The sequence below is a fragment of the Papio anubis genome, chromosome 1 (genome assembly GCF_008728515.1).
Source record: "Papio anubis isolate 15944 chromosome 1, Panubis1.0, whole genome shotgun sequence".
Classification (NCBI taxonomy): Eukaryota; Metazoa; Chordata; class Mammalia; order Primates; family Cercopithecidae; genus Papio; species Papio anubis.
Window position 1 is genome coordinate 133,777,650 of NC_044976.1, and position 19,037 is coordinate 133,796,686.

Sequence of the window (19,037 nt, forward strand, 5' to 3'; positions counted from 1 at the left end):
TGGCGACCTCACTCCTCGTTTTCTAGGTCCCAACAGCTCCCAGGCTGTGCTCTGCTTTGGCAAAAGACATTCGACATCTGTGCCTTTTAAATTAATGTAATTAAGTTTAAAATTAATTAAAATACAAGAAATGTAAAACTCAGCCCTTCAGTGGCACCAACCATGCTTCATGTGTGGCCCGTGGCTACCCTGAATGGGACAGTTAGATAGGGAATGTGCCTGTCATCAGGGAAGCTCTGCTGGGCCAGCCTGGCCGAAGTGCTCTGTGTTTAACTGGGATGTTGGTTACATGAGTGCTTCACATCAGAACGAATTGAGCCATGTGCTTAGGGTCTTCCATTTTGCTGTACAAAATACACCTCAATTTAAAGAAATCACCAGGTCCTTTTGGGCACTGGTGGAGGTGGGTGGAGAGAGAGTTCCTCATGCTTACGACCACCTGTCGATGTGTCCACTGGATCCAACCAGTCTGGATCTCTTTAGTAGAGACCCAGCGTTCAGGGTCCCCAGTATGTCTACCCTCTGGAGATCTGGCCTCCCTCTCCCTGGTCACCTTCCCTCCTGTCTGGCCCCCATTTGAGTGCATAACCTCACGCCAGACCCCATGGGCATCCCCAGGCCACCACCCAAGCCTGCACCCCTGTGGTCTGTCCTTGCACAGTCGGCTTCCTTGTTCACTCCTTTATCCATTCACTATACGCAGGTACCCTGCCCCGGGTGTCCCTGCACACCCCCTCCACCGTTTTGTAGATCCCAGTACTCCCAGGAAGGCCAGCCCTGATGCAGGCTGGGTTGGTGTCCCTGCTGTAGGTAGCTGGATAGTCTTTTTCCATGTTTCCCTCCCCCATCCTCTCTCTTCCTTTGAGTCCCGGCCACTGGATGACCATCCGGGGTCCCTAGGGTATGGTGTGCACTGCCACTGCCCAAGCCCAAGTGGTGGTGGCCAGGGTCAGCTGTCTCTGATCTGGACTGTGGGAGAGAGGCCTCTAGACAGGAGAAGGTGGGTTGAACCAGGCCAGGGAGGTGACCATAGGGGCTGGACTCGTGGTTTTCAAACCATGTACCTCAGAGCACCCAGGAACCCCAGCAAAGGGGCCTTGAGGTGCCCATGTAGGGTAAGGCTGGGAGACCAACTGTCTGCTTAGCCCAGGACTGCAGGGGCTTCCTTTTTTTGTTTGTTTGTTTTGAGATGGAGTCTCACTCTGTTGCCCAGGCTGGTGCAGTGGTGTGATCTCGGTTCACTGCAACCTCCCCCTCCTGGCTCAAGCGATTCTCCTGCCTCAGCCTCCCGAGTAGCTGAGGTTACAGGTGTGCACCACCACACCTGGTTAAGTTTTGTATTTTTAGTAGAGACGGGGTTTTGCCATGTTGGCCAGGCTGGTCTCAAACTCCTGACCTCAGGTGATCCACCCGCCTTGGCATCCCAAAGTGCTGGGATTACAGGCAAGGGGCTTCCATTTTTAAGCCAGGGTGAGGTAAGGTGGCTGCCCCAGGTGAGGTGCCTCCATTCCATGAACCCAGATGCTTCCCCTTCACCCATTCTATGGCGAGACTCCATGTGGGATGTTACTTGCAAAACATCCAGCACTGGTTCAGGATGTGCCTGCTACAGTGTTTGGGACAGAGCAGACTGACGTAAGCATAAAAAGATAAGACAGATAGATAGAGAATGGAGAGGGTGGTGGGTGTGAGATAAAGCAGGCTGACTTCAGCGTGAGCTGTGGACACACAAGGCTTTGATGTCCAAAGGCTGCATCTTTTCCAGATGTTTGAAAATTTTCCTAATGGAATGTTGTAGGGGACAAACATTTGAGTGTCATGGCTGAGGCCTGGGAGTGTGTCTGAGAAGGGCTGGGTACCTAGGCTCCAGGGCCAGCCTGGCTTACAGCCAGAGAAGTGAGCAAGAGGTGTCTGAAAGAAGGAAAAACTTGAGTAGTTGAATGTCCTTGTTTACTTGGAGACTTAGAATGAGGAGAAACAAAGGAATCCACTTAGAGATTGCTGCTTACAAAACAGGGACTGCCCTGGGGGATGTGGCCATTTCCAAGGTGCATCCCTTCTCCGAGGCTAGACGCTGATTCATTTTGGGGGCTGTCACTCTGCCTACCCCAGAACACTATGACCAGCACGGAGCCAGGGTTACCTGGGCTCTCAGGCTCGGGGCTGGGAGGGGTTGCCTTTTCCCCGGTCTCTAGGGAAAGCAGAGAGGGGGACTCCCAAGTCTGAAGCCTCCGTTCTCAGGGTGCTGAGTCAGCCAGCTCTGTGTCCCTCTCACCCTCCTCCTGGGTGGACCCTGGCCCACCATATTCCATGGCCAGGGTGCAGGTGGCCAGCTGCCATCCCAGAGGTGGCTCCAGCATCCCTGGCCTCTAACAGCTCTGATGGGTCCCCTCCCTTGACGGGCCCTTGTGGATCTGGGGTCAGGATGGGCTTCTCCTGCCTCCTGTGGACCAGAGGGCCCCTCTAGTTCCTTGAGTTGCTTCCTGAGAGATTTCTCCTTCTGACAGCACCAGGCCACCAGAAGGCCTGGGCCACAGACCCTGCCTGAGGAGGGTGGAAAGCTGGCAGGCAGAGGGGGAGCTCCTGTGGGGCCAGGAAAAAGTACAGAGGAGGGCCCAGGAGGCTCACTGGGTCGCCAGATTTTGGTTGGGCCTTGAAGGATCAGTTGGGTCATTAAACAGAAAATCAAAAATAAGGCTGGGCACGGCGGCTCATGCCTGTAATCTCAGCACTTTGGAAGGCTGAGGCAGGTGGATTGCTTGAGGCCAGGAGTTCAAGACCAATCTGGGCAACATAGCAAGACCCCATCTCTACAAAAATACAAAAGTTAGCTGGGTGCGGTGGCACACACCTGTAGTCCCAGCTGCCTGGGAGGCTGAGGTGGAAGGATCACTTGAGCCCAGGAGGACAAGGCTACAGTGAGCTCTGATTACACCAGACTGGGTGATAGAGTGAGACCCTGTCTCTAAAAAAAATTAAAAATCTAAATTGCACAGGCACTATCCCTTCCCCAGCCCCCAAAAGCTCCTAGGATCCAAATTTCTAATCCAAGGAGAATGCAGATGCCTGGAATCCATCAGTGCTTGAGAAACCATGACCTGTAACTTCCTCCTCCCACACCCTGTGGGCCAGACTTGCCTGGGACAAGGGACAGACAGGCCTGTCTCAGGGTCTCGCCAAGGAGTATTGGCTGCAGTGAGTTGGGGAGGGGCTCTGCAAACGGAGAGTGAATAAGAACCCAGTCTTCGAGATCGTGTGTCCCCAGGGTCCTGTTCTCAGCACAGGTTCTCAGGATGCATCAAATACGATGCAACCTGGACTCCCAGATCCGACCTTGGAACATGAAAAGGACGCTCATGCCCAAACTGGGGAGGTCAGTCTGCATATTTTTTGTAGAGACAGGGTCTTGCAGCACTGGGAGGCAGCAGATACTCCCTCTCCCTTTCCTGCTCATGCCGGCATTTCCTGACCACCTCTGAGTTCCAACACCTAAGCTTCTCAGATCCAGAGAAGAAGAAGGATCTGAGGGCCAGGCTGCCACCTCCGGCATCTTGCTAGGCAAGCTCCAGGGACCTGAGCCACCGCTGTCTCCGCCAGACTATCGACATGGCCTTTATTATTTGTAAAATTTTATTAATTTACTGTTTTAGAGATGAAGTCTTGCTCTGTCATCCAGGCTAAGGGCTCACTGCAGCCTTGACCTCCAGGGTTCAAGGGATCCTCCCATCTTAGCCTCAGCCTTCCAAGTAGTTGGAACCACAGGTCTGTGCCACGATGCCTGGCTAACTTCTGTATTTTTTGTAGAGATGGGGTCTTTCTATGTTGCCCAGGCTGGTCTTGAACTCCTGGACTCAAACCATCCTACCACCTTGGCCTTCCAAAATGCTGAAATTACAGGTGTGAACCACCGTGCCCGGCCACTGTGGTCTTTAGAGAGCTAGTCCCTCCTCTTCCCTCCTCCTGCGGCCTCTCCACCTTTCCAGCACTCTTGTCTCTGAAAGGGAGCCTTGCTGAAGCTGGTTGTTTCTCCCTTCCACTACCCAGCATTGCTCCTGTTACTACCACCACCCAGCCCCTTACCTGGCCTCCGCCTGCTGGGCAGAGCTCACTGGTGACCTGACCACAGGTTCCAGTCATGTGGCTCCCCAAAACCCACATGACCTGCATAGGTGGCACTGGGACCTCCCAGAGCAGCAAGCCAAGGCTCAGGGAATGGAGCTTTGCCACAGCTACTGGCTAATACAGCAGAACAGGGCTTCCTGCATGCTGGCCTTCAGGGGCCGCTGCTTTCTAAGATCCTACAATGCCCTTCAAATGTGTTGATGTAGTTTGGATGTGTGTCCCCTCCAAATCTTATGTTGAAATGCAAACCCCAGTGTTGGAGGTGGGGCCTAATGGGTCCCACCCATTTAGGTCTCAGAGGCAGATCACTCGTGAATGGCATGGTGCCCTCCCTGCGGTAATGAGTTCATGCAGGAGCTGGTTGTTAGAAGGAGCCTGGCACCCTCCCCTGCTCCCTCTCCCGTGTGTGCACGTGTACCCCCCCTTTACCTTCCACCATGAGTGGAAGCTCCCTGAGGCCTCAGCAGAAGTAGATGTTGGTGCCATGCTTGTACAGCCTGCAGAACCCTAAGCCAATTAAACCTTTTTTCTTTCTAGTCTCAGGCATTCCTTTATAGCAATGCAGAATGGACGAGTACATGTATGAAACCCCAGTTCCTGCAAAATAACATTTACAAACGAGTCAGAGATAAATGGCGCAAGTCACACAGAGCCTGGACAGCCTCCTTGCAGCTGACGACCCAAGACATCACAGGGCTTCCTGTCCCCAATGCAGCCCCCTTTCCACCCCAGGAGGCCACCCGAGGGCCATGGGTGGTGGCCCTAACTGTTGCACCTGCAGCTTTGGGACTGTTGGAACCTCAGTTTCCCCAGCTGAACTGGGTGGTCATGGTTTAGAGCAGGTTCCTCTAAAGGGTGGCCCCAGAAGCATGAGTGCCATGGGGAACATGTGCTAGGTTCACCCAGGCTGCCTCTGGCTTGGACATTCTAAGGCTAACAGGGAAACTTCTACGGCTCTTGACTCTAAACTTGCTCCATGGCCATGTCTGTCTTCACGAGGACTCTGAGGGTCCTTGGGGGCTCCCTTGGGCCAAGTCTCTGGGGAGTCAGTCTTGCTGATAATCACCCTGGGGGGGCCAGGGACCTACCTCCACCCCAAAAAAGGGTCCCCAAAAGAGCAAGGTAGTAGCAGACTCTTAAAGCATGTGGGGGGATGGAAAGGGACATCAGGTGCCCGGAAGGTGACAGGCATGGACAGACCCTGAGCACTGGCTGTCAGTCCGTGGCTCCTGCCTGCTCATGGCCTTGGGCGGAGCAGCCACGAGTGGCCACTGTCCTGCCTGGTGCCCTAAGACAAGCGTGGCCCCAGCCAGCAGTCAGGGCCAGGAGCTCCCACTTGGGCTTCTGATGAATTCTCCAATCTCTCCTTCGACCTCTCCCACGCTTTGTAGGCATGCAAACAAGTGTCTGGTCAGGGACGAAGGGTCCTTGCTGAGGGTCACTCACACAAAGAACCACAGGTAAGCACTTGGGCGGCGCGAGAGGGAGGGAGGGGGCGGTGATCTTGTCAACCGTCACTCCCTACTCATTTCCTGGATGGATGCCATCGATCTGGATCTCAGTGAGGTCTGGGCCCTGCCTCGGGGCGGTGGGAACAGCAGGGGCAGGAAGGCTGGGCCCAATCCCCCCGGGAGAGGCTGAGGCCAGCCTGCCCTCCCTGACCCCATGCCCTGCACCCCGAGCCTGTGATTCACCGGATGGGGAATTCATTCCCTTTCCCCTCTCACTGCCAACACCACAGTGTCCCAGGAAGAGTCCATGTTTCCCACGTCCAGCCGCCACACAGCTGAGTGGCTGGAATTCTAACTGCCCAACTGGATGGGACACCAGATATCCCTCTGGCCATGCAAAATCAGTGTCCCAAGGGAATGTGCCCCTGCTCTTCCAATATCTCCAGCCTCTCTTGCTCTGTCCCCTTTCCCTGGAATCCCAGCTCTGGAGTGAACGGCAGAGCTGGGCTAGCAGATCGCAGCACTCCAGCACCACAAGGCCTACTGGAACCATCGTGTAATCATCCAGAAGTCCCCAGAAACGGAGATGATGCTTAGTGAGTTTTCAAAAACGGAACACAAACTGTTTCTATTCTTAGAAAAACAAAAAGTTGAAAAAGTTGATAAGATCACAGACTTGTCTTTCCTTCCAGATTTTCACAAATGCTGTTAGGTTCTTTTTTTTTTTTTTCTTTCCCCAATAATAGTTTGTTTTGAAGGGGAGGCTGTCATATTCACTCAGAACACACACAAATGTAGTTTTGTAAAATGGCCCCAGTCTCTAGACCCACGGCTCCCACCGGTGGCCAAAGTCACAGAGCCATGCCTGCAGCCCACAAGCACTAATGGTTTTTCTTCCTCACTCCCTCCCTTCTGTCGAAAGGCCAGGCAGCTCGCCAGAGGTACGGCAGAGACGCTGGCTGTGACATGCAGGGGAGGAAGGAGGCTGGCCCAGGACCACAAGGCAGGCAGTAGGCTAGCCCAGTCCAGACCATGCTGGCCTCTCCGGCTTGGTTTGGTCCCATGTGCAATTTCCCATGTTATGTGGTGGCACTGGAGGTGCTACCTAATCCCTATGGATGGAGGCTCAGGGCAAAGCGTGGAGGCCTTCTCGCAGCCACACAGCTGTGGGGATCCTGAGTGGCCATCACATCCAGCCTCCACTATTCCCGTGCAAGTCCTTCTGAGGCTGGCAGGCTCTTAGGTTTCTCAAGTCCAGGCCTGGTGTCTTTCAGCAGTAAAATTTAGCAAACTCAGAGCACCCATGTACCAGGGGCACAGCTCTGTGCTTGCATGTTTGCTGGGGGCGTGGGGACCTCACAGTAATGCTCCACCCAGGTGTGTGGACAGGAGGCCTGGAAGGCAGGCATGGGCTTCAACTAGGGCCCTGTTACTCATTTGTTTGTTTGCTCTTTCTCTCTTTCCCCTCCGGGGCCTCAGTTTCCCCATCTGCCTAAAGGGGTTATGGACCCCTCTCCTACCTGAAGCTCTGAGAGAAGAGGGGAACAGTGCGTGGAATGGGGGCACTGCTCTCAGGCCCTGCTGCCCTGCTGGATGTCATCTCAGCCTCCTCCTGGCCTGAGAGGGACCCAGTGCACCCCACTCGCGGGCCTGCCAGGGCTGCCCCTCCAGGATGCAATTTGTGCCCTGAGCCCAGCTGGCCACCTCCTGGGACCCCTCTGGCTCCAGTACAGCTGCAACACAGGCAGGTATGGAGGACCAGGGCAGGTGCGTGTCTCTGCCATAGAGGGTCCTGCTTGGGCCAGTGGGCTTCCCCTCTGTGGGGCCTCTGGAGCAAACATCCTGTTCCAAATCTTTGTCTTCTTAAGATCAGGGCCACTCCATGGGCAAGGATAAGGTTTCCTTCCTCAGACCTGAAGCTCAGAGTGTTTGCCTGTTGGTGGATGACATCCCAGCTCACCCAGGCTGAGACTTCCCAAGAAGGCCCACCTGCCCAGGAGACCCCTGAGGCTCTGGCTTCTCCTCACACCCAGTGGTGGAACTGCAGCTGCCTGGAAGACCACTCTTGGCAGCTCAAGCACCTTGTGAGCTGGCTAGGGTCCCCAGGATTTAGAGCCCCCAGGTCCCTCCTGGGTGTCGGCACCCCTTCCCAGTCCAGGCTGCCCAGCCCTGCCTGGAGCTTTCCCAACCCGCACCTCCTCCTGCCCGCCGGCCCAGCTGGGATTACTGACACATACTTTGAACGAGTCCCAGCAGGCACAGCGGCTCCTGTGCCCGCGGCCACGCACTTGCCAGTTTCCCTGGGCGGCAGCGGCACGTTTTGCCGGGGAAGGAATGTGGAAGCAGCAATGTGAGAGACACCTCCAGGGTGTCACCTGGGGAGGCCAGTAGGGAGGCCAAGGAGGAGGCCATGTGCCCCTCACCAGCCTCAGGGTTGTAACCAGTGAGGGGTGGGGTGGGGTGGGGGATTGTCCAACATTAAAGTGCACAGCCTGGGCCATGAAGCAAGACTCCATCTCAACAAAAAATAAAAAACATTAGCCAGGTGTAGTGGCATGAGCCTGTAATCCCAGCTACACACAAGGGGCCAGGATGGGAGGACTGCTGGAGCCCAGGAGGTTGAGACCAGCCTGGGCCACATGGTGAAACCAGTCTCTACAAAAATACAAAAATTAGCTGGGTGTGGTGATGCGTGCCTGTGGCCCCAGCTACTCAGGAGGCTGAGATGGGAGGATCATTTGAGCCCATGAGGGTCGAGGCTGCAGTGAGCCGAGATCACATCTCTGCACTCCAGCCTTGGTGACAGAGTGAGACCCTGTCTATGGGGCTGTACAGGTCTCCTTTGTGAATGACATTCTTTTCCTTCAGCCTCGGTAGCTGCAGCTCAGCACTTCCCAGGTACCATTCGGGGCACTGGCTCTCATCCCTAGGGAGCCTTTTCTCTTCAGGAGCCAGAACCAGCCTCCTTGGCACCTGCAACCTCTGCCCCAGCCCCGCCCCTTGAGCCACACAGAGTCTAATCCTTCTTCCCCAACCAACTGCCTTCAGAGACATGAAGTGGGTCTTCTGAACAGAAACAGCAACGCAGTCCTTCAACTACTCGTAAAGGGGGCAAGTTAGAAGACTCGCGTTTTGGTCAAAAATCCAATGGATAAGGGCTACAGGCAGTGGTCCACATTGAGAGACCTCCCCACCCCCATCACTGCAGGTGTGGCTTCAGGCTGGCTTTCTCAGACTAGAGTCCCAGCAGAGGGATGCTGTTGGTTTGTTTTTAAATTTCCATTATTACAAAATCCACAGGAATGGTTGCAGCACTGTCAAACCGCTACAATGTCACCAAATCCTTTTTAAATTCCCAATTTCTGTTCTGGTTTCTTCATGGACAGATGGTCAAGCGTTCACATTTGGGCTCTGCACGGTAGGCCCCACGTTGAGAAGCCCCAACGGAGTCCCTTGATGGAGATGGCACGAGCCCTGTTGCCTGCATCTTGGGAGGGCTGCTGGACACTGGAGCTTCCCTCCTCACAGCATGGCGATGTGTACAAGGGACTTAGTGGAAGAAGTGGCCACTGAGTGGTCACCACTCCTAAGACTAGGCTGCTGTGACTGTATCTACTCATCCTGTTCTCCCTGCTACAAAGGATTCCAGGAGGCTTATGCGAAGCAAACATCATTGGAACAAGCCTCTTGAGTCAGAGGGGCAGCTGGCCTCAAGGGCCCAAGTTGGCCAGTGCCTGAGGTGCCAGCGCCAGGCAGGAGGAGCTTTTGTGCTCTGAAAGGGCGGTCCCTGTGGTGGCTATGGATCTGTGGCCACTCCTGACCATCACCCTCAGGAGGGGTTTGTGTGTGGGCAGCTCTGAGGGGCAATGCCACCCCAGGGCCCTGAGATCCCACAGCTCTGGGAGGGCTGGCCTGATGACTCCACTCAACTCGTTTCATGAGTTTTATTTACTAGTGACTGCTGTCCTCAGTGCCAGAGGCAGAGATGAGAGACAGAAACTGCAAAAGACAGAGAGACAGAGATTAAAAGAGATAGAGTGATAGAAACAGGCAGAGAGAGACAGACGGACAAAGAGTGAAAGAGGCAGAGACAGACACAGAGAGATAGAGACAGAGATGGGCAGAGACAGATACAGGGAAGAGCCAGACAGACAGGGAGAGACTGAGAGACAAAGGTATGGAGACATGGAGGAACAGAGACAGGGAACAGAGAAACAGACAGAGAGACACAGACAGATGCAGGCAAAGGGGGAAGGAAGAAGGGGCTAGGGTGAGGCCGGGCCTGTGGAGGGAGTGTGCCAGTCGCAGGCTAATGTGGAGGCAGGGCAACTCCAGGAGTGGCACCCATCCCTCCTATCACGAGGCCCTTCCCATCTGAGCTTTTGGGTACCCTGGGCCATGTCCCTGCCCTGCCCAACTGGCCCCTCTCAGTCCCCGAAACACCCGTGCTGCAGTCACCTGCCCACACGCCGCACATGTCTGCCTGACCCATCATTCCAGCTGAGCTCCTTCCCTCCTGCACCCCTTCCTGGCTCCTGCCCCCTAAGCTGCCTCTTCACCTGACCCGTCTTCCAGTCAAGCTGTCTCCCCACCACAGTGAGGCCCATCAGGACTGAGGACACGGGGCGAGGTGCCTGGCGGTGGTGTGGTGCAGACACTGGCTGAGTAGGGCCTCCAGGGGTGCCAGCCCTCCAGCCCATGAAGGGCTGGGATGAGGGGCTGAGCTCTTGTGCCCAGGAGGTTGTTTGCACCCATGAGTGTGTAGGATAGTGGGGGGCCTGAAAGTGTCTACATGTTTTGTCGAGGGCTGTGTGAGGTGCCCTATAAAAATGGAGGTCACGATGTGTTTCTGTCATAGTGACAAGCTCGAGGTCCAGAGGGATGTGAGGGGGACCCTGGAGGGGGCATGAGTGAGGCTGTGGAGCAGGTCAGGGGCAGGGAAAAGGCTGAACACCACCCACACTGCACTTCCCTGGGACAACCGGGGTGGCCATCTATAGGCAGCCAGGCCTCTGTGCTCAGGAGCCCACAGTCCAGCAGGAGCTGGTGATGGCCGGGCAGAAGGAACGGCCTGAGAGGGAGAGCAGGACTGGGTGAGGGGCGGAGCTTGCTGTGCTCTGACAGGCAGCAGGGGTGGCTATCGCCAGGCCTGGTAGCAATTCCAGGTGGCTGGGAGGGTGTGAGTCCCAGGGGAGGGCCAGGACTGAGAACGGAAGCAGGAGGTAGCCGTGGCGGGAGTGCCACAGCCCAGTCTGGTAAAGGCAGCAGAGGGACTTGAAAGATGAACAAAATCCAATTGCGAGCCCCAAAATGGGCTTGGACCCTGGGGAGGTGGTGGCGGGAGGCACAGGCCTACGTCTAGGGTCCTGGTGGGGTCCCTGGGGAGATGACAAGATGCCATTAACCCAGACATGGGAAGAAGAAGGGAGAGGTGCTCAGAGTGCCCTGGAGTGCGGGCGTGCCCGGGGATTGTTCTCAGATGGGGCCTCGGTCTCCTTGCAGTGCAACTGCCCTGTCCTCTGTCCATGTGGGCTCTTCCATGAATTCTTGTTCCTGAGAACTCAGCTTAGAAGGGGTGTGCAGGGAGGTGGGGGTCACTAGGTTCCTGCTGTCTGTGGCCTCATGGGACGCAGGTGGTCAGGTGCATAGGCCTTGGTTTGGTCTCCTGCCTGGCTCCTGTCTGTCACTGGATGAGCTCAGAATGGATGCCCCTGGACATCTGTGCAGCTCTGAGCCATTCAGTGTTAGACCAGGCCCATCTCTGCATTTCAGACCCGCTCAGCCTTGGGACTGCTGGCATCTGCTGCATGGGTGTAAGACACCTCTGGGCCACCCAGCCCTGGGGAGGCAGGTGGTCCTTCACTCTCTCACAGTGCTGCTGGCCACACAGGGACACCTTTGCCTCTCCCTCTGACAACTTCAAAAGCCTAATTACCCTGATTTGGGCTGTTTCCTGGTTTGTTTCTCCAGGTGAGGAGATTCCCCTTCACTTTCACTTTCATGTGCTGGTGATGGTGGAGGGGGAAGAAGCAAGGGGCCAGCGGCTTCATGTTAGGGAGGGGCTGGGGGCGCAGGTGAGGAGTTACAGAGAGGCCACCCACCCCAGCCTGCTCTGCTCCACTGGGGCTCACCAGGAGCCCACCTGGCAGGGGCCAAGGTCCCTTCCTCCCCTGGTGATGCTTAATCTGGGGAGGATGCTGGGAGACAGGAGAAAGGAGGAGACGCTCTACTGGGTAGAAGACTCGGAGAAAGAGAGAGAATCTTCCCTGGCTATTAAACTGCAGGACACAAGTGGCAGGGGTCCAGCAGCAGGGGTCCTGCAGCGCTGTGTCCTTCTGTGAGTCTTCCTCCCTATGCTGCCTGTGTGCTGCTCACGCCTGGAGGAAGGCATGTCCTTGCTCCAGCACGAGCAGCCTGCCTGGGGGCAGAGAGGGGATCAAGAAGGGGGCAGACTTGTCCCCAGGAAGCCAGCCTCCCCCAAGCGGAGGCTGCTTCTCAGGAAGCAGAGAATCCCCAAGTGTGAGAACCCTACTGAGAACAAAGTGGGGGTGGGGATGGGGGAGGGGTCCTCACCACCCACCCACATCAGTGTCAGGTGGGGGTTCTATGTCCCCCTTCCCTGTGTGGCCAAAGGACTGTCCTGCACTCTTGATGGGAGGGTGGGGAGGGTACAGGGACTTCACTTCTCTGCTCCTCCTGGCTCCCCTGCAGAATACCTAAGTGTCCTGGAGGGTGTCTCAGGGTCCATTCAGAGTAGAACACACGGGGCCCAGGTGAAAGGGAGCTATACATGCGTATGAGGTGGATGGGGACCGAGGCTAGGAACCCTCAGGGCCGACAGGACAAAGATCCTAGGGCGCAGGGTTGCCAGGAGGCTGGCGACATTTATGGGAAGGGCGCGGGGGCCAAGGCGCTTCCTTTTGCGCTCAGGAACGCGGCGGGTTCTAATTAGAAGCCTGCCTGGTGCGTAAGCTGGCCGCCCTCAGGGCTCTCTCCGACGAACGCGCTGTCCCTGACTCCCTGCGGCTGTCTGGACGCGCGTCAGTATCCCAGCGCCCCAAGGCGCGCCCTGAGCCTGGCCCTCAGGTGGGCCACTGGGCGCCGCAGGTGCCGCACAGGAAATGGGGCACGCGGAAGTGGGGGTGCGCGGGGGTCCCCGAAGCGCGTCCCCGCGGCCTCGCGGCCTCTTCCAGGCCCGTCAGCTGCCTAGGGCTGCCCTTTCCCCGCCCCGCTGCTCCTGGCCCGGCGCCTCTACCGCGGGAGCCCCGCTCCTGAACCATCTCGAAGAGAAAAATTATTATCGGATTAGATGTACCTCGGCTCGCTGGGTCTCCCCCCTTCCCCTCGGCGTAATTATTATAATTCCAGGCTGCCGTCGGAGAATGATGGGGAGGGGAGTGTGCATGCTTGTGGGGAGGCTTCTCTCCAACTGCGGGTCCTACCAGCGCTGCGCCTGGCCCTGAGCGCCCACATTCCTGCCACTTGTGTTCCTCAATCTTGGGCATCTCAGAGCGCCCTTAATTCGGAACTGGGGTGACCCTTGCTTGGTGAGGGCTCTGAGGGATCACAAGCCCTGGCGAAAGTGTGGTCCCTGTTTCCCCTCCCACAGGATATGTGCGGTGGAGGTGGGAGGCCTGAGAGAGACCTTTGGGGACCCTTCCTTTGGTTTATCTGCACTTCCATCGCCAGGCTGGGGAGGGTCTGACGGAACGCGCCTTTTCTGGCATGGAGGGCGCAGCTAAGCGCTTTCTGATTGAGGGTTCTGGAGCCCCTCACACTCGGTGCTTAACTCACCCTTACCTCTCTCTACAGCAGCCCCTCCTCGCTAGGCGGACCCAGGCGAAGGGCTCGCAGAGAGGACCCCTGGAAACCCCCGCGCCCGGACTGCGGCGGGGAGGCGCGCGGGGCCCGGGGCCAGCCCCCAGTGCGCCCCGCCGCCGGCTCTGCGCCACTCCCCGCCGGGTCCCAGCTTTCTTTACGTAACCACGCTGCTCCGAGCTGTTCAGTCTTGTCTCACCGACTTTGTTTTAAAACGTGTGTGTGTGTGTTTGTGTGTAAGATACGGTTTTTGAGGAAAGTCTCCGGCGAATTCCCTCTCGCTTGCCCTCTTCCCTCGCCTGTCCCCTGGCCTTGAGCTGCCTGTCCCCTCGGTGACCGTGCGTGCCGACCTTCTTTCAGCCTCTCCCCAGCCCACTGTTCGCCCTGTCCGACGCCAGGGGCAGCTAGGACCTCCGCAACCTCCCCCACTCCCCCGCTCGGGAATCAATGTCTCCGGAAGCTCCGCCACCCACGCGTCCCAGCGGCCTGAACAGGTCCAAAGTGGCCGTCCAGGAAAACCAACCGCCCGCGGCCCGCACGCTGGGCTGGAGCAGAAGGGCGCGGGCTCCGGCCACCGCGGGGTCCCTGCCCTAGGGGGCCGTCTGCTGCGGGCCCGGCGCACAGGGGCAGGGGCGAACGCGAGGAGGCTCACTCACCACCAGATCGGGTAGCTGCCCAGAGCCTGCTTCAGGCTGCAGAGGAGTAAGAAGTATCCGAGCGGGGCCATCGCCGCGCGAGAGGGCGCGGAGGGCCGGGAGTCCGCCCCGAGAGCTTGAGCGCCGGGGCGGGCCGGGCCCTGAGCTGGCGCGGCGGCGTCGCTGGGCCCTCCTGCGACCGCGGGTGCGCGGGTGTGCTGCTGGGCCTGAGGGCGGCGCCGCCGCGCCAGGTGTGGGCCGGCGGCCGGGCTGGTGGGCCGAGGCCCGGGCGGCGCGTGGGCGAGTGGAGCGGGGCAGCGCCGCGGGGGGGCGCCCGCCAGGGCCGGGGCCCGGGCGGGGCAGGCAGGGGCGGGCGGGGCCCTGGGAGCCCGAGCGGCGGCGGCGGCTTTGGCCCCCTCCTGTTGCCGTGGGTGCCGGTGTGTCTGAAGACGTACTGGTGTGCGGGCGCCCAGGTGTGTGCGGGGCGCTGGGGTACGCCAGATGGGCAGGCGGCTGGCCGGGGGCTGCGCGATCCGCAAGTGCCCTCCTGGAGCTCCCGGGCCGCGCCCCTCAAGTCTCCTGGGCCGAGTCCTGGGTTTCCAGCCCCGCGCGCCCTGAGCTCACGGTGGGACCCGCAGTCCCCCTCTCGCTCCCGGTCTACGGCGAGCTCCGTCTCTTGCCCTCGAGGTGGCTGGGCTAGGTCTCCCCTTCATCCAACAACCTGCTTGGGACTGGGGTTTGAGGCGGGAGTGACTGTTGTCTGGTGCACGTCCTTTGGCCCTGTCTGCCTGCGGCCGGACTCCTTCCTCTGAGACCAGGACTGCCCGCGCATTCGGCGGATAGAAAGGGTCCGGGATGGGTGCAGCCTGCAATGGGGACAGCGGCCAGGTGGACCTCCAAGGTGCAGCCACGCGCCCGTGGGTCACAGTGGGGGACGAGTGGGACTCTCTGTGGCGCAGGGATTGACCCCTCCATTTTTCTCCCCATCACTCCACCAGGGAAGAGAACAGTGGAAACCCCTGACGCGATGGGACGATGGGACGGTGGGGAAGCGCAGTGCTGCCCCCAGGTTCTGGGACCACCAACCTCCAGGTCTGCCCAGAGCTATGCAGCCTGTTCAGCCAGAGGGATTTCTGACTATTTAGTTAAGCTGTAGGAGTTTGCTGATGGACAGGGGAAGACCAGAGAGGGAAAGTGACTTGCCCAAGGTCACCCAGTGACCAGTCAACTCTCCAGCTCCCAGTCATTTGCATATTCATATGGAGCCCCAGGAGCCGCCTGGGGAGGTTGCAATTTGCAGAGGGGAAGTGTCTCCAGCCTCCACTGGGGGACCTGATAACTGGGATGGTCGGGAGGCTGAGGCAGGAGAATGGCGTAAACCCGGGAGGTGGAGCTTGCAGTGAGCTGAGATCCGGCCACTGCACTCCAGTTTGGGCGACAGAGCGAGACTCCGTCTCAAAAAAAAAAAAAAAAAAAAAAGAGGCACTCTCCCACCGGGGCTGGTCCTCCTGCAGTCACACTGTGACCGAAGCTCAGCAGGAATCTTGGTTGCCACTTTGGAATTGAGGAAGGAGGCTCTGGGAGCTTCTGAGAGCTCCAAGCAACTCCAGATTCATCCGTGGTGTGTTCTCTGGGGATCCTGCACTGCCCAGCCTGTGGGCCAGGCCTCCTGTGCCGCTGCAGAGTTGCGGGAGGGAGGTGCATGGAGAGGCAGGGATGGGCATCTGGCCGCTTCTGTGCAGCTTCTCAGGGAGGGGGTGGCTGAGATGTCCCCAGGTGTGTCGCTGGCTGGCTGATGGAGGCAGCTGCTTCCCACAGTGTTCCCCACTCACAACTTGGTTCTGCATTTGCAGAGGGAGCCTGTGGTCCTGTGGACACCAGCCCTAGGAGTCACCTCGTGACTATGTCAGGAGACCTGAATTCAGAGTGACAGCCGTTCTCTTTAAAGAAAAGTTCCCTTTGCTCCTCACTACCTTGGGAATCCAGTTCCCTCTAGGCATGCCCGGCCGCCCACCCCCTTCTCCGAGGCACTGAGGGGGCCCCCACCCTCAGAGGGAAGGAGGGAAGAACTCTGGAATGAAGCCGCTGTGGGGGCAGGGAGGGAGAGGGGAGGGAGCGTGTTTGTGCTCCTCTGGACTTTGCCTTGCAGCAAAAATCCCACCCAATTATGGTACTGGGGGAAACCTGGGCTGCAGGTGGGGTGGGCGACTGAGCCCAGCCTGAGGCACGCAGACTCTTGTTACCCCCACCTCCCCAGCAATGAGGCTCAGGGATTTGAGCCTTGGTGATGGGGAGCCCCCCAGAGGATGCCAGCTCTGCACACACAAAGTAGGGCAGCCTTGCCCACAGACAGGATGGGCCTCATGACCTCACTGAAGGGGGCAGGCGAGCGCAGACTGCTCAGTCCTGCTCTCCTGCCCCTTGGTTTCCCAAGCCCCTCCTCCTGGTTGCTTTCTTCTCCCCCATCAGGCCCCATCCTCTGCCAGTGCCACCTGGGTAGTGGACACACAGAGCCGGCCGCTCCCCAGGCTGCGGAAGATGAAGGGAGGAGCAGACCCCGAGGCCCCAGGCAGGAGCTCAGCCTGCCCAGACCCGGCTGTCAAGCGAGGGCTCCTGTTTCTGAAGACTCTGGATACCAGGGAGCCAGGGTAGGCTGCGTGGAGGAGTGGGTGGAGACTTCTGGAACTAGCTCCTGGGCACCTGCCTGTACCATGCGGGGTTCCTCCTTCCCTCTGTGAGCCTCCTGAGAGCCTCGGCTCCAGAGCAGCCAAGTCAGTGGGGCTGGGCTGGGGTGGGGTGGAAAGCAGAGTGGGGGAGCAAGGGTGGGACCCCAGCTGGGTGTCAGGGGCCTGAGGGGCTGCCACTGAGTGTCTTCGAGGCTCGGGTGATGTTGCCTACAGCACCTCTTCTCCCTTGCTTGAGGTGCAGCGGAAGGTGAGGGGCCTCCCTGGAAGCGCCCTCTGCTGTCGCCTAAAGGGAGCTATCCCTGACCAGCCTGTCAAGGTCTACGTCCCCACCTGGCCATTGCGCTGGGGACTGGGATGGGGTAGGTTGAGGTCAAGGCATAGGGCAGGCTCCTGGGGGCATGCCGGGTGGGTGCTGAAAGGTAACTGAGACCCGGCTTTGTCTCCACAGACCTCCTTGTTGGCCAGGACACAGACCTACATTCCAACAGGTAGAATGGGGAGGTGGGTGAGACCTTTACACGCCAGCATCAGGAAAGGGCTCATGGTCCTCGGAGAGAGCACGTGTGAGAAGGCCTGACAACTGGGCGGCTCTGGAGCTAAGCCCTGAGCAGCCAGTCATGTGTTTAATGAAACAAAACTTCTCATGTATGGATGGTGCTGGAGGGAACATCATTTCTGGCCTGCTGGAGGGCCCAGGGAGCGTGCTCCCTCCTTCCAGAATAGGCCCCCAGGCAAGAGGAGGCGCTGCCCACCCCAGAAGCTTTGTAGGACCCCTGCTTGGGTGGGGTAAGCCAGGTGGGAGGGACATCTCTCATGGGCAGTTTGCTTTGTGAGGTAGTGAGTTCCCTGTCTACAGCAGGTGTGAGTCCCTGTTATGGGTGGGGCAAGCCAGGATTCCAGACACTAACTGGTCATCTTTTGCTTCCTTCTTTTTCCTCCTTTGAGCAAAAATAAGTTGGGGGAAAACAGGGAAGGGGTTTGGGCAGACAGAGAGTTCAAGACTCTGGGGGCTTTCTGGCTGAAGGACCCTGGAAGGAACAGCAGCAGGACAGGGTCAGAAGACAGAGTGCCCCTCCATGCTCAGTTCCATTGGAACTTGCTCCCTTCTAGAAGCTTCCCTGACCCTCCTTGTGGGGGTCACTCTTTGGATGCCTTCTCCATGGGCAGTGGGTTCTTGAGGTCAAAACTTTCAATTGGCCAGGTATGGTGGTTCACACTTGTAATCCCAGCACTTTGGGAGGCCGAGATGGGAGGATCACCTGGGCTGAGGAGTTCAAGGCTGCAGTGAGCTATGATTGCATCACTGCACTCTAACCTGGGTGACAGAGTGAGACCCTGACTCAAATAAAATGAAATGAAATGAAATGAAATGAAATGAAACTTATAGTCATTTTTTCCTCAGCTCCTCAGGCTAAAATAAATACCTAAGGGCTTTGTTTATTAAGTAATTAGGTCCAACAACTTAATGATTAGTAGCTATTGGGAAAAAAACTCATATCAGTTAAAAATAAATCAATCATATTTTTATTTCATCCTCACTTAACTGCAGTTACTGGCCCTCCGGAAGCAACACCCTTACTTGTTGTTCAAGGTCCTGGCTCCCAGGCCATACAAGGTGATGTTCATGCAGGATAGGTGACCCTTGAACAACACAGGTTTGCACTGCTTGGGTGACTTACACATGGATTTCTCCTGCCTCTGCCACCCTGACACAGGAAGACCAAGCCCTGCTTCTGTCTTCCTCCTTAGCCACTCAATATGAAGACCACTAGGATGAAGACCTTTATGAGGACCCACTGCCGCCTCGTGAACTGTGAGTCTGGCTTCTTTTCTAGGTTTTCTGAGCAGGAGTTTCCTTTCTCCAGCTGAGTTTATTGTAGGATCACAGTGGATAACACACATGGCATGCAGCGTATGTCCTGACTGACTGTGCATGGGATTAACAAGGCTTCTGGTCAACAGGAGGCTGTTAGTAGTTTCATTTTCAGGGAGTCAAAAGTTATACTCAAGTTTTCGACTTTGCAGGGGGTTGGTGCCCTTAACCCCCATGTTGTCCAAGACTCAATTGTATTTTCTTTAAAACAAAATTTTTTTGTAGGGACGAGGGTCTCACCATGTTGCCCAGGCTGGTCTTGAACTCCTGGGCTCAACTGATCCTCCCACTTTGGCCTCTCGAAGAGCTAGGATTACAGGTGTGACATTCTGCAACACCCTGGGAATTTGCTGTGGCGTCCCAGGGTGCCTTAGCACACAGTTTGGGAACTGCAGCTGGAAAGGGAGCAGCCAGGGTTGGGCCTGAGATGCGCAGGTCAGCCGAACAGAGA